The sequence below is a fragment of the Mus caroli genome, unplaced genomic scaffold (assembly GCF_978045245.1).
Source record: "Mus caroli unplaced genomic scaffold, Mus_caroli_1 scaffold_4, whole genome shotgun sequence".
Taxonomy (NCBI): Eukaryota; Metazoa; Chordata; class Mammalia; order Rodentia; family Muridae; genus Mus; species Mus caroli.
In genome coordinates, this window is record NW_028227259.1 from 81,295,217 (window position 1) to 81,311,618 (window position 16,402).

The 16,402-nt window shown below is 37.4% G+C and overlaps 1 non-coding gene across 1 annotated transcript; it reads left to right on the top strand.

The window, feature by feature from the left end:
* Window positions 1-11,160: 11,160 nt before the first annotated feature.
* On the top strand, window positions 11,161-11,296 carry LOC115031204 (small nucleolar RNA SNORA17). The gene has a single exon (XR_003836823.1). It is a non-coding gene; the product is annotated as a small nucleolar RNA SNORA17 (small nucleolar RNA).
* The last annotated feature ends 5,106 nt before the right edge of the window (window positions 11,297-16,402 follow it).

Consider the following 16,402-nt stretch of genomic DNA (forward strand, 5'->3'; position numbering starts at 1 on the left):
TTCATCATTGAGTATATGAGCTTATAAAGAGTTGAAAATCAAGGCATAAATTATTTTATGAGTAATTAAATTTGCTCTTACATAATTTTACATATGCACATAATATATACTGCTCACCTTCAACTACCACCTTCCTACTACTCTTGTCAATCACTCCTTAACCATAAATAACTTTTATGTTCTTATCTATTTTGTTGTTGCTGTTGTTATTATTGTTGTTTTGATACACACTGGATTAAACCAGGTCCTTTTGTGCAACTATTGGTTTGGAGATATCTATTGGAGCCCAGTGGTGTACAACTGTGATTTATTGTCTTCCTGAATAGCTAGGACTTTGAGAACCCTTCCTGCTTTAATGACCAGTTCTGAATAGAGTTCTTCTGTGGGTCACCAGAGTTGTTGTGAATTTATGGCTGCAATAATTTTATGATCTCTACAGAATAACATTTTTTGTCCTTCAATAATAAGTTCTTCATTTGCATCAAGAACCACCCCTGGCCTTGTTTATTAGCCAGCCATATGGACAGTATCAGGCATGTGTTTTTCCTCAGATAAATGACGACCTCAAATTTGTGGGGAGAACAAATTGTTGTCCCCACAAAAATAAAACCACTATTACGCCAAGGGGCATAACTCACCTTGCAGATTTAATGCCTGCTTCAGAGGAATTGCAGTAAGTCAATTCCAAATAAGCCCTTTCTCCATGAGCAGCTTACACATGATTTTCTTGTAGTTTAAGTTCTTACCTATCTAGGAGACAATTATGAACCAGCCTGAATTCTTTATCTTTCATTCATGGTATATAGAGTCTTATATAAACTTATTTTCTGGTTCTGATTGGAAACTAGGAATATTGACAAAAGCTTGTATTGTTCTAGAGGTTTCTGTAGCCTACCTGGACCATTCTTCTCATGCTATAGCATTCCTGGGACTGAGAAATATGTTTACTAACTCACTGCTTCTAGAACAAGTGCCATGCAGCCATGCAGACTAACTCTTTTCATTCACTCATTTGTACTTTTCATTTGGTCTACAAGACAGCAGGCTTCTATATGATTTTTGATACTCCCTTTTTTTCTAGTAAATCTAGCCACAGTGCACATCTTTTCCCCTTCAATTGCCTAGCCTCTCTCTATGCATATATCTTTCCAACCACAATACATGATTACTTTTCTTCTACTAATGTTCTATTATTCCTCCTCATTTAAGACATTCTCCTCACTCCAAGGGCTCTTTTTCTTTATCCAGGTTTCCATGGGTACTGCATGTAAAAATTAAAAAAAAAAAAAAAAAGCAGGAGTAGACCGTCTAAAACTAAGATCTGCCTTTGTGAGAGAACATGCATTTGTCTCTCTGGGTCTGTTATTTTACTCAATACATTTTTTCTAGTTCTCTCCATTTCCCTGGAAATTTCATTTTTCACAGTTGAGTAAACATAACCAAGGAAATTAAAGGCCTCTATGATGAAAAATGTGAGGCACTGAAGAAATAAATTGAGAAAGCCACCAGAAGATAGAATGATTTTCCTTGCTCATGAATTAGAAGAATAAATATCACAAAAATGCCCATTGTACCAAAAGCATTGTATAGATTCAATGGAATTCCAATAAATTCTACAGCTATTCTTTAAGACAAAGAAAAGAAAACAGACACACACATGTACACACCAATCTCAACAGTTTTTTGAAGCAAAAAAAAAAAAAAACCAAAAAACAAAAAAAACAAAAAAAAAAAAACAAGGATATTAAAGATAAACCCGAACAAGGAATCCTGCTGAACTTATCACTACCAATGGTTTGGCATTATATCAAGAAACTGTAGTAACAAAAATACCAAGGTACTGGCAGAAAAATAGAAACACAGATCAATGGGAAAATTACAGATACAAGTCTACATAAACAAAACTATCTGATTGTTGACAAAGTTGCAAAAACTTTGCATTGAAACACAAATAGCATCTTCAATAAATGGTGCTGTTAAACCATGATATTATCATAAAGAGAAAACTAAATGTCTCTCACTTTGAGCAAACCTTAATTCCAAATGAATCAAGAATCTCAACATAAAACATGGCTCTCTAAAGCTGCTGGAGGAAAAACTAGGAAGCACAATTCAACATATTATACATAGGTAATGATTTTCTGAGTAAGACTGAAGTAGTACAGGAAGTATAGCCTGCCATATCTAATCAAGATGCCATGAGACTAAAAAGCTTCTGGACACCAAAGAAATTGACAGAAAAGTGAAGAAGCAGACCAAAGAATGGAAGAAAATCTTTGATAACTATATTTGACAGTGATTAGTTGAATATTATATAAAGAGAAATGACAATAACAAAAAACACTAGAGTACAGAGTTCTCAAAGTAAGAAATACAATAGTCTGGAAAACAGTTTTTAAAAAGGGATCAATGTCCTTGTTTTTTTAGATACTTTTTCTGTTAGTATGATTGAAACATTATGATTGAGGAAATTTATAGCAGAAACTGTTTAGTTGACTCTGTGATGCCAGAGATTTAGAATTCATGACATTGGGGTAAAGGCATTGTGCCAGGAACATTTGAGAGCTGATGAACCCAAGACAGGTCATAAAGAGTGCACTGGGAATGGGTAGGGGGACTTTTGAAACCTTAAATTGTCCCTCAGTGTTATACCTTTTCCTATCAGGCAATACCTTCCAATACTTCACCAACTAGAAACCAAGTATTAGAATAGGTGAAACTCCATGGAAGCCATTGTCAATCAAGCCACATTCGGCAACTAGGACAACACCTTAGAATAGCGATCCCTGAAATAAAGGACAAAAGAATAAAAGAAGAAGAAAAAAAAACAGTAATAGATATTAGTTGCCTGTAGCTCTTCATCTACTGCTCTGTCGTAATGAGAGGCCCACAATCAAGTTTTCCACTTCAACTAGCAAAGTTATTGTTCTGGTCTAGTTTAAGCAACCATATTGTTGGGATTTCATGGAAGCATGTTCCCTGTTGCATGTAAAAGACACTATTTCTGAACAGACTTCCTAATCCAGTAACTCTTACAACTTCCCACGATAATTACAGCAGTTGCTGCTGAACCTCAGCTATAGACATTGTATTTAGATGACTATCAGTTAGAGACGAGACCCTTGATAAGGGTCCAATCCCATATGCTCTTCATTAAACATATATAGGTAAGAACAACACTAAAGGCAATTAGCGAGGTGTGTGTGTGTGTGTGTGTCTGTGTGTGTTGGTTTGGAGTTGTATGTGGGCAAGGAATGGACGAATTATGTAAATACAGTCATAGTGTATTAAATTATATAAATAAACAAATATATTATTAAAATAAAAACAGCAATAAGAAATGCTGCTTATGGATAAGGGTGAAGGGAGCTTTTATACACTGTTAGTGTGAGGGTAAAATAGTGCAGTATTTTGTTAATTAGTCTGGATGTTTCTGGAAAAGTAAAAATAAAACTACCATATGTTTCAACTATTCTACTTCTGAGCATATCCTAAAAATACTCTCTATCCCGATACAAGCATTCCTGCACATCCAGATTCTCACTGTTTCCTGATTCATAATAGATTATAAATGAAAGAGAATGATGTGTTCATTAGCTGAAGAACCAATATGGAAAATATGGTACATATACAATTGAAGAATCTTTACATATAAAGAAACACATGTTTAATTAAAAATTGTTTTTACTTATCATTCCAGTAAACTTAAAGTGAAGCATAGAGATTCAGGTAGGAAGACTTCTAGCTCCAGAACATAAAGGCAAATGTAGATGACATTCAGTGAGGCATGTTTGAATGCACAATGTACCAGATCAGTAAGGTTTTGGATAATTCACTTAACAGTTCCATGTACATATGAGGCAATAGCCAGTGGTTAGTAAGAATTATTTGAGATGTAATTACGATCAGATGAAGTATTGTTGAGAGAAATGCATCAAGCATAAAAAATGTCAAACTTATTTTGTGATAAAACAATTACTATTATATTAATAACCTAGAGTTAATTGTAGAGAGAATTCAATGTTCATGATGTTCACACAGAAGGGAGAAGTGAATGAGGGCAGTGGAGTTGGTAAAGGTCGACACAAAAAATTTACTCATTAGAAAAGACATGTAAAATTTAGTCTTTAAAATTTATAAAATAATGGATAATGCTCTGTAATATTGGGTTACATCACTCAGGATGATATATTCTAGTTCCATCCATTTGCCTATCAGACGTGAAGAGGACACAACATCTGCCCTAATTTGCTTTTCTATCATTTTCTTTACTAATAGAGACTTTTATAGCAAGATCTTACTGTGAACAATATGTTATTAAATTTAGAACCTGCCACTCCCCACACACATATTCACAGGATTTAATCTTCTCTGAAACATGATCATAGTACCTTTAAGGAAGTGGTTTTGTGTATGCTGGCCTTTGTGATGCTGTGGACTTAGGACTATACCTCCAGAATGAAATTTGTCCACAGCACTACTATGGATGGCAAATGTCCACTAACTCATGTTATAACATTTAGTTATTCATTGCAAATGTATTCTAGATTTTATGCCCATTGTGCACCCTGTGTGTAACTTGGAACTGTAAATAGTCTTGGGCATTGAAGTGAAGGAAGAAATGGTATTTGCCAGTTTTGAGCTGATTTTATGTTCAAAATAGTGATAGGCCTTGCTTGAAATGCAGCTAACCTGTCAGGCTTCATCTGCAGTGACTTTAGAGTAAAATTTTGTCCCTGCTGACACATAACACTGTTCAGGGAAAAAAGTTTAGTTTAAGCCCTGGATTAAATAAAAAAAAAATCAGATACAGCTTGACTTGATTGATCGTGTTTCTGTATACCGCTAGAGCTCTGTCTGAAAATTTTAGCAATCCTCAATTCTACCTACACTGACAGAATTATAATAATTTTAGGACTCTAAGTTGGAAACAGAGAAACTGGAAGTAGGGGGCTAAGTGGTTTCCAAAAGCTTCCAAGGAGAAGAAAATAAACAAGGAAAGTATTTATAAAATATCAAATAGCTACATGCAAATACTTAATAAAGGAGAAATAAAATTAAATTTGTGTGGGATTTAGCTTTAAATATATATATATATATATATATATATATATATATATATTTATATTACTCAAAAGAGAAATTTTTCAGAGAAACTGTATAAATACAGCATGAAAGAAACTCATACAATCATCATGATTTCTCTTTGAAGGTTTTACAATGAAGAGAAGGAGGTGGTGCCTGGTGATGGTGGATTTGATGTTCCTGGGAGGCAACATAGGGTATTGTTTGTTTGCTTTTTTGTTGAGGCATAATTATTTTTCATGAAGGACAACATTTGGGGACCATAGTCTCATAAGTGGACTACCTATCTGCCTACCCATTAAACCTGAATTTTGGGAAACCTTCCTAAGCAATAAGCAGGGGTGTGATAAGAAGCAATAACAAAAGCATGTTTCAATTTAAGTGGAAATGGCCAGATGGGCAACAAATGTCTGTAAGAAACAGATAATTAGAGAAAAATAAAGCTTAAGAATGCCAAAGCACATACGACTAAAACTGAGGGAAACCAACCTATAAATAACTAAGTGATACCCCTATACTATAGCTTTAGGAAGAAGGAGCGAGTTTACAATACTTGGATTTTTTTTTTTTTTTGTTTCCTGTAGAGAGAAAACTGACAGCTTGCATCTGTTAGAAACTTCTATTTTTATCACAGAGGAGAGGAAAAGTAATATTCTGAGTACAAAGAGATATGAGAAGGCCAAAGGTTTAGATAGAAAACTCACCAGAGAAACACAGTCTCTCTGGGAAATATAAAGGTTCCTTATGCTCCTGCAAATGTTAAAATATGGGAAAAGCCCTCAGATATGTGGTTTTTTTTTTTTCTGTAGAAATTCCCTTCTGCCTGCTTCTCTTTTAGCTTTAGAATAGAGTTTTGATGTGGCTCACAGTGAATGGCTTTACCCTGAAGTGAGTGATAAATTCATGATAGATTCATGATAAAGCTTTACTCTATCATGGTAAATTGATTCATAAAGATATTTTGGAGAGATTATCTTCGGGGATACTAAAATGTTAGAATAATGACATGGGGTAAGCTGAAAAACATGAAAAATATAAATCTTTGTTAATTAATGACCGAAGACATAGGTTTTTGAAGATTGCTGCAGTGGAGGAGGGATGAAAACAGTTATTATGTTAGGTAAAAATGACTTAGGAGTAAGACCTATCTAGTTCACTATACAGGCAGGTATAAATAACATCGGCAAGCTGGGAACAACACCTTGCTGTTACATCTTCTTGAAATAAATAGTTGAGGAGAGAAAAGAGCAAGGAGAGGAGAGGTGCAGATACAGGGTAGGGGAGAGGAGAAAAGAAAGGAGAGAGAGAGATGATGGTGGTAGAATTCTCCCTAAAGCACCAACAATACACCTAGATATGAGTGGGATGTTTATACATGGAGAAAATTATAATAGCTTCGTGATTATACATGTAGTATGTAACTAATTAGCATGTACTTTATTTAATGTGGAGAAATAACTAAAATAACAGTAAAACACATGAATATAATGGCATAAAAAGAGAATTGATGTCCACATCTATACCATAGAGTATGGTCCTGCATATGCACCATAGAATGTGCATTCTCAAATAAAGATCACGTGCACATACATTCACATTCACAAACACACACACTCATTCTTACACACACATACACGCACACTCACAGACACACACACACACACACACACTCACTCACACACTCATATACACACAGCAGTACCTACAATAACAAAACCTAAAAGCCAAAAATTAAACAGTAATAGACATTAAATGTCTGAAATCTTTAATGTCAATATGCAATGCCTTTAGCAGCTGAGGACCCTCTGTTTAGCCTCCTCACATTAACAATGTTATTGGATTTTAATTTCTTTTTAGATACAATTTGCCTACTTGATATGAGGTTTCTATATCTTCAGTCTTCTAAAGATTAATTTCTGGGTAATAAGGCAACAATGCTCTCGGTTAGAATGTTAATTTTCTGAAAAATCCATGATAAACACACACACACATGATTGGTTTTATAATATACAAGGTAGTTTTCTTAAGCAAATAATTTTATTTTTAAACTGTTTTATATATAACATGTTGGCTTTATAGTTAGGTGTAAAGTTTGAGTGATGTTAACTCTCACATCTTAGTATTTGTATTCTTTTTCAACCATCATGCCATCCTCTTTCTCAGCTTCTTTAGTAATGTTGACATTTCTTAAGAGGATAATCCTGTTTAGCAATAGTCACCTTATTATTGTAGAGTCAAGTACTGTGCATTAAAAATAAAAATCACTTATATATATAAAAGCCAAATGCAATGCCCTTGGTGCTTAAATATGAGTGTAATTAGAAGCCAAAGCTGCACTTAAACTTTGTTCTAAACTGCTCGAATAATTATTGTTAATTTTTTCAGGCTCTCATATTTAGATGTAAACTTGCAGCTTACCTTGCTTAATTGTTCCAATTTTATATTCTAGAGAGGGTCAAATGTTTGAAAGTCAAGATCAAAGTAACTTACTATAAGGATATTAGATTCACACCTTTATTTGGTTACCCAGTCTAAACCAGTTTTTTTGTTTTTTTGTTTTTTGTTTTTTGTTTTTTTTAGCATTCAGGAGCTGGTGTTCTCCTAGTGTGTCTTCTTTTTTTTTTTTTTTTTTTAATTTATTTTTTTTATTAGGTAATTTCCTCAATTACATTTCCAATGCTATCCAAAAAGTCCCCAATACACTCCCTCCCCAGTCCCCCACCCACCCACCCCCACCCCTTGGCCCTGGCATTCCCCTGTACTGGGGCATATAAAGTTGGCAAGTCCAATGGGCCTCTCTTTCCAGTGATGGCCTACTAGGCCATCTTTTGATACAAATGCAGCTAGAGACAAGAGCTCTGGGGTACTGGTTAGTTCATAATAATGATCCACCTATGGGGTTGCAGTTCCCTTTAGCTCCTTGGGTACTTTCTCTAGCTCCTCCATTGGGGGCCCTGTGATCCATCCAATAGCTGACTGTGAGCATCCACTTCTGTGTTTGCTAGGCCCTGGCATTGTCTCACAAGAGACAGCTATATCTGGGCCCTTTCAGCAAAATCTTGCTAGTGTATGCAATGGTGTCAGCATTTGGAAGCTGATTATGGGATGGATCCCTGGATATGGCAGTCTTTAGATGGTCCATCCTTTCTTCACAGCTCCAAACTTTATCTCTGTAACTCTTTCCATGGGTGTTTTGTTCCCAACCAGTTTTCATCATAATCAAGGATAGAAAACTATTTAGAAGGGAGGATATTGAATTAAAAGTAGGATAGAAAATATTTAAAAGATTCACAGTAGTCATAAAGGTGTTGATGGATACCTAATAAATTGGAGTCTACCCCAATCTTAACCCAAGTTGCCTCTACATTCATTGAACTGATGAAGACATTGTTTTGCACACCCGTCCATCAGCTATCTGACTTTCCGAGCTTGTGTTCCTTTACTGGTCTAAATATCTTGCTGGCTGAAATTAGCCCCAGCAAAACTTCATAATTCTTATTGACTCAACTCTCAGGGATAATGAAATCAAGTGTACTTTGTGGTAGGGGAGGGTATGATGTAGGTGTACCCAGATTCTACTTGTGAAAGGTCCATGACTTTGTTCTACAGCATCTATAAAACACGATTAGAAAATGGTAGAACACAAAGCACAGCAAGAAAATTTACTTTCCTTTTTCCATTTTGCTTTTGCTTGGTACAATTTGTGCAGAACAGAAAAAAAAAATCCAAACAGTTATCAGCCGGTGGAGGAAAGTTCAGTTTGGTCATAGGGCACATTCTGAAAGAGTGATACATTGGAAACAATTTGACATGGGCACGGTTTCTGGAAAGTGGCTGGCTAACCCACTGGGTAGTCAGCCTTAAGCATAACACAAGATGATATAGGTACACTTTAGAGTGCTTTTTCCATTTCAAAATGACCTCTTATCCCTCCAGGGATTAAATGCTGTTGTACTATGTGACACTGTCACTTTGGTCACAATTAATCAGGGAGAGACAGGCCACTGTCTCCTGCTGAGCCAATCTTGTTGTATCTCAAGAGAATTCTGGATTGAGATTCATGGACACTCTGGGACTCACCATGCATATTTGGAATTATAAATTGTGAAGTCAGAAACTGTGGGGTGCCCATCCACAGCCATGACCATCATGAGAGTGGTGCTCAATAATATCTAAACACCAAGACAGACATTGAAGTAGGGGAGGACTCTACAAAGGAATCAAAAAGCTAACAATTATTTTTCCCCATGCAGAGTAGTAAGACAACTGGTCTTATCATTTGACAAATGAAGAAAAACATAGTGTTATAAATGATAATCTATAAAGATGTATCAGATTTAATTATATATTTAAATTCATAACTTGATAAATGCATCTGAATATAGGTGATCCACCCTTTAATTTTGACTCATACTCAAGATATCGATTTTTGCTTTTGAGGCTTTCTACCTCCTATATTGAGCTTTTTGGAAGCCTGTCATCTCAGTGTTCTTAAGTGTTTAATAAACATCGAGAAAAACCCATTAGTACATCCTCCAACCAAAAGATTAAGGTGCACTTTGCCTTAGTACCAGCAAGCTAAACACTGTCTAGGGATCAGGGGATCTATATCCTTTACCATTCTTTCTTTCATTTTTCAGAGAAATTCCTTCCTTTCTGATGTTAATTTTCTTTTTCAAGGTATGACATCCTCTGATAGGTGAAAATGAATGACAATTTTCTCTGACTTTAGCGTGACTAGGTTGTTAAGATTATAAATGTGCATTCCTAGGCATTCGAATGTTGTTCACAAATTGGATTTTTGAAGTGCTGGCAATGTTCTCTTTGAGGGATTAATCTCCCCTTCAATAGAGATGGAGAGGAGGAGTCACCCAATGCAATATTCCACAGACCTTATCACACTTGGTTTTAAAGCCCTGATTTATCTGTGGTGCAATTTTTCATCTTTGTATATTATATTTCTGTTTTGCCAGCCAGGTCACACACTCCCAGTACATAGACAAAATTTGGTCTATGAATTCTCAATATGTTTTTATCCTTATTTTCATGTCTATCCATCTTATTTCAAGGATTTCAAGACAAGAGCCTGAATGTACATATTTTACTTCACTTATCTTTACCTTGTAAGATCCAGGGATAGGTAGAAAAAAGAAGTTGTAAGTATGACAGCAACTTAATCAAAGGTAGAGCCATGTGTTCCTTTCTTTTCCAAGGGAAACTCTACCTTTTATAGAGAAGACTTTTCAGCTCCAAACCCAGGGAGAAGACTAGGGCACTATTTGTTCTTTGTGGGTCCTAGGTACTAGCTATAATTTCTTAGAAAGTTTTTTTGAAAGCACAATTTGTGTTAGTATTTCTTAGATCTAAAGGGATTTCTTGCAGCACATAGAACCAAGCCGGGCTGGCAATGAACTGGCAGGTTATTCACATGATTCCTTTTCAAATGCAGTGTCTACTACCACAACTCTGTAAAGCCAGGAAGTAACAGTCTAGGAACAAAGAAGCTATGGATTTGAAGGAGAGCAAGGAGGGCTACATGGTAAAGTTTGGAGGGAAGAATGACAAACGGAAAATGTTACAATTTTTTTGTAGTCTCAAAAAGACATCTACACACCATGTATTCATTCAGTAGTGCTTGTTCCTACAAGCAGATAATTAACTCAATCTCATCTTCAGAGATGTGATTCCAGGAAGTCTCAGAAAACAAAAGCACAAATTTCAGAGGAGACCTTCTAATTGTTGAAAAAAGAAGAAGAAGAAGAACTAACTCAAATATTTCAGAAGGTCCCCTAAAAAGAGGGGACAAATAAAGAAGTATAGACAAATCAAGAAACATCTTTGTTGTCTTGAGAAATGAGAATTTAAATTGTAAATTAGTGATTTATCTTCAAGAAATTTTTATGTTCTAACTTATGCAATTAATAGAATTTTTGACAGGAGCAAATATCACCTTAACACTCTCTGATCATATTTTAAAAGAACATATTAAATGTTTGGGTGTAAGTAAGATTTTTAAAAATAATTTCCTAAATGAAATCACAATCTATCTTAAATTAAATTAAAAAAAGCCTAACTACTGCCCTTAGAGACATTGCAGGTGTGGCTGTTGTGTCACATGTGTGTCAGTAGGTAGCAGAGAGGAAAGATTCTATGTCTATTTATGCTCAGTGTTCTGACTTGTGACTATCAAAATAATTAGTAGCCTAAGACTCTCTAAAAATAGAAAAGAAAAGAAAAAAAGAAAGCCTGAGGTAATGTGCTGTGTAGGTCAGGTTGGGATCCCAGGGTGGGGGACGACCTAGACACTAGAAGAACTCCTCCTGAGACCAAGGGCTCGAGGCTAGAGAGGACCCTCCCATGAAACCTCTCAGGTGGTCTCAGGCAAGGAACAAGCCTGAGACAACCACAAGACCAATGCCACAGGGCTAGTACAGAGAGCTAGCCTGAGATGACCAGCAGTCTAGCATCATAGAGGCTTGGGGATAGGAGGTGAGGCATACCATGCCTAAGATGACTCTTGCCTGGTGCCTTAATGCAGCACTCCTGAGTAAACCCCAGACACTAAGAGACCCCACACACCACCAAGAACAGCAAGTGAATGATGGAGAAATGGAAGAGGAAGAGAAGCAGTAAGATATGATCACAATGAAGAGAAGCAGAACTAAAGACTCAGGGTTAGTGAGGAACAGCCTGATGTGAGTCGCAAGTGATGGCATGTAGGACCATGATGGGGAAGGTCCTGGCCTGTGCTGCCACTGATGGGGGAGGGCATGTCTAGCTATGTAGCTCTGCAGTTGCAAGGGTCTGTTCCTACGAAAGGTCACATGAACTTCTCTGGTCTGGACTGTTGCCAGGGCTACATGTTGATATCTATCTCAGGGCTGTGAAAAACTATCCTGATGCTTAGCCTAAGTACTGTGGATGAGCTATCTCCTGGGACATGAGAATGGGACAGCTAACCCCACTTCTAGCTAGTTGCAGTATCTGGTATATTATGGGAGCTGCAGGTAAGCAGGCACCAAGGAAATGAGCATGGAGGAACTGGACCTGAAACTGATCGCCTGTGTGGTGGCATGGATGAGATAACCATACCCGTCTCCTTCCTTGCCCCTTACCACTTGCAGCAGGTGGAAGACCTGGCCCTAGGGTAATGAGAGCAAGAGTTGGTCTAGACCTTTACCAGCTACAACAGTTTTGAGGGCTGGCACTACACCTCACTTGGGCAACAAATTAGAGGTGACCCTGGTGGTAAAGACATGGATGAGCCTGAGGGTAGGAGAGCTTGCCTCTGCCACTTACTTTTTGGAAATATGGTAAGGTAAAGATGCCCACTAGCTACCTTCCACAGGCAGGAGGGATGTGCCCTGGGTTCATCAGAACAGGAGAGCTGGTCCAACTCCTCACCTACTACTACAGCACTCCAGAGAGCAATCCATGTACCTCACTTGAGCATCAGAGTAGAGCTGTCCCTGGATGTGGGGACTGCTTGTGAACAGGCCCTGAGGACATGACCACAGGAGAGCCTGTCCCGCCTCTTTTCTGCTGTGAAGTGGCTCAGAAGGGGGAGAGATAGCTTCTTCTCCTCCTTTGTTCCCTGCCACCATGTGAGGTAGTGCTGAGTCCAGCGTGGCCACGTAAGGGACAGTATGACATGGTTTTCTGTCCTTAGAACAGAGCCATCTGGTGTGGACCACCATGAGTGTTGATGGTTGCTGTTGGTATAAGACTTGTTTGTATAATAGTGTACACAGTTTCACCTTCCTCTTTCAAGAAATATTCTCTCTGCTAAGGTTAATGACTCCATGATAATCAGAGGCAGCAGGAGTCTAGAGGCAAGGGTGTGTCTATGTCTCAGCAAAAAGGTAGAATTCTGTGACCCTTAGAAAAACCTTTAAGGCCGTGGGCAAGAACTCTAAAACTCTGAGTTTGAAAATATATAATTTTTCAACTATGAAAAATGTAAGGATGCAATGTAAATTATTTGAGGGACTTCTTGGACCTAGAAAATCAGAGGCAACTGCACTGTGAGTCAGCATGTCAAAAACATGAAAAGACAGGAAGATACAAAGGCAGGTAGACTCCCAAGTTCAAAGTCAGCCGGGAACAGGGCTAATTTATGTTGAGGCATGGTCACAATGGTAATTTTATGGCCACGTCCCACACAGCTCTCTTGTCTGTGCTTGTACTGTCTGTCTGTGAAAATCAAGGGGCTGGGGTCATGGAATCCTGATTCATTGAATAATCAAAAGGGAAAGTGGGTTAATGACTGAATTAATATGAAAATTAAAAAAAAATAAAACCTGGGCTTTTGCTCTGCAAGAGATGAGTTATCCTGAGAGATTTTAGAATGGCAAGAGAAAGTTGTCTTAGGCAGAGCAGAACACAGAGAGCAATCTGTAAAGCTGTCTAGAGCAGAACACATAGAGAGAGCAATCCAGAAAGCTATGGAGTAGAACATAGTGGAGAAGGTGTGTGTTTATATGCATTGTAGTTTATCAAAGCAGTGTGCCACCTTCTCTCTATGTGTGTATTTATACAAAAAGACATGTAATCTCTCAATCATGCTCAAAAATGCTTCACTTTTCCATAAATTGTAATGGAGGTTGAGAATTATGGACACAAACAGTACTGAAAACTGACTTCTGATTGGTAAGTCCTAAAGAAGACATTTACAACTTCTTCTATATGGCCTGGTCACTGTTGATGTAAAGAAGTAAATGTAATTATTGTAAAAGCCAGAAGACAAGTAGAAGGGATAAGAAATGTCATTTTGTGAGTAATAAAGGCTCATTTAAGTTCCAAATTCTCTACTATATCTAGGGATAACTACAGAAGTGGATGCTCACAGCCATCCATTGGACTGAGAACAGGGTCCACAAAGGAGGAGCCAGAGAAAGGACCCAAGGAGCTGAAGGGATTTGCAGGCCCATAGGAGGAGTAACAATATGAACTAACCAGTACCTGGGACTAACCAGTACCTGGGACTAAACCACCAATCAAAGAAAAAAAAACATGGTGGGAATCATAGCTCTAGCTGCATATGTAGCAGTGGATGCCTTAGTTGGCATCAATGGGAGGAGAGGCCCTTGTTCAGGGGAATTCCAGGGCTAGGAAGCAGGAGTGTGTTGGGAAGCAGGGGGAGGGGTATGGGATAGAGGATTTTCGAAGGGGAAACTAGGAAAGGAGATAACATTTGAAATGTAAATAAAGAAAATATGTGATAAAAATAATTTTAAACAAATATTCAATTCATAGTTATATAAACTACTAATTATAATTGATGTGTATGACACACGTCTGATGGTAACCACTGTGAAGTGTGACTACAGGGGTAGGGATGTGATCTAATATGCCTGTCCAACCAGCCCTCAGGGAGTTGATGTTGCTCTGTAAACCCTGATCTGAGAACTGGCCAGAACTGACTGAATATTTAACTTTGATCTTAGCCATTATAATTACTTTGTGCTGCAATATATTTCAGCTTCTTTTTTCTGTCAAACTTTATTTTATTCAGTATATTTTGATCATATTCTTTTCCCTTCTGCATCTCTTTCCACACCCTTGCCATCTCCCTAACCATTCAACTAGGCCAATCTGGTCTAGAGGGTAGCCATGCATAAGCAGTGAAAGAAACCATCAACATAAAAAAGCTGATGAAGACATACTTGAATGGGTGGACAATGTTATATCCTTAGCAAATGGCAGAACTTTGCTGCTTCAGCCATGCTGTTCTGGCTTTAGAGTCAAGTATAGCAGAATGGGGTTATGGAATCAACCTATGAAACTAAGGAAAGCCACTGAGGTCAGGTATGTATCAGGGGTGTCTCTGTATGGAGGCCTAGATGGGTCATTGTTTGAAGCTATGAAGGTAAGTTTGGATTGGCTTGGAGTCTCCAAAATATTAGAGTGTCAAAACCATGAGATGCCTGCTGAGGAAAGCTGTTAAGGGTTTGGGCATGGCGGGGGTTGGGGGGACATCCTCTTGGAAATGGGAAGGAAGAATGGGATGAGGAACTGTCTGAGGAAATGTCAAAGAGTAGACAGGACAGGGGATAATGACTAGAGTGTGAAGAAAAATAAAATTTAAAGATAATTTTAAACAGAAAGGAAGAAGGAAGGAAGGAAGGAAGGAAGGAAGGAAGGAAGGAAGGAAGGAAGGAAGGAAGGAAGGAAGGAAAGAAGAAGGAAGAAGCTTTGATGTAAACATTACAAACTTAGGAGAAAGTTGATATCGTAAAAAGACCTTAATACTTACTTCTAATAATAAATAATTCTCTCTACTGCTGAATTTTCAGTTCAATACCTTCTCAGGAATGTGTCAAAATGAAGCATTATAAGTTCCTGGGTTATATTGAAAAGGTATGAATAGAAAGCCATTCTCTAGAGAAAGAAACTCAGAGAATCAATAAACCACCCCAAGATACCTTCACAGAGCAGAGCAAAATTAGTATTATGAGACCATATGACAGATTAAACACTTTAACACACTTTATCATTTAGTTCTCACCACAAAATGAAATACTAGTTTCTTTGATGAGGTGACTATAACTTAAAAAAAAAAACCAACCCTCATCAAAGAAATGTCTCCTTGAAGTAGATGATAATTAATATAGAGACCCACAACTGGACAATGTCCAATATATAGAAACACCATAACCATAAAACTCTTATAGAGGAAAATATTTTATTTAGGTTGGCTTACAGTTCAGAAGTTTAGTCCCTTACCCTCATGGCCCAGTAACATGGTAGCATGCAGTCAGACATGCTGCTGGAGAGGTAGCTGAGAGTTCTACATCTGGATATGTAGGCATTAGGAAGAGACTGAGATATACTTCTTCCAAGAAGACTGAAATTTCTCCAACAAAGCCATAATACCAAATAGTATCATTCCCTATGACCCTATGAGGGCCATTTTTAGTCAAACCACTAAATTCTACTCCCTGGAACCCATATCATATGTACATTCATTCGAATTTCAAAATTACCATAGTCTATAACTGTTTAAAACTTGTTTCAAAGGTCAAAGTCTCTTTTGAAATTCAAGCACTCTCTTAACTTTGATCTCCAATGGAATCAAAATAAAAAATCAGATCACATAATTCCAACATACAGTGGCACAGAATATGCATGAACTTTCCAAAGGGGAGCATAGTGAGGAAATACTAAAAAACAAGCTGGGCAAACTAAAGTGTATTTCGACGTCTGATGTCAAAAATCTTCAACTCCTTTCAGCTTTGCTGACTGCAACAGAGTTCTTCCTCTTGGGCTGGGTCTATTTAACAACTTCTATCACCTTCATAAGGTTGAATCTAAAATC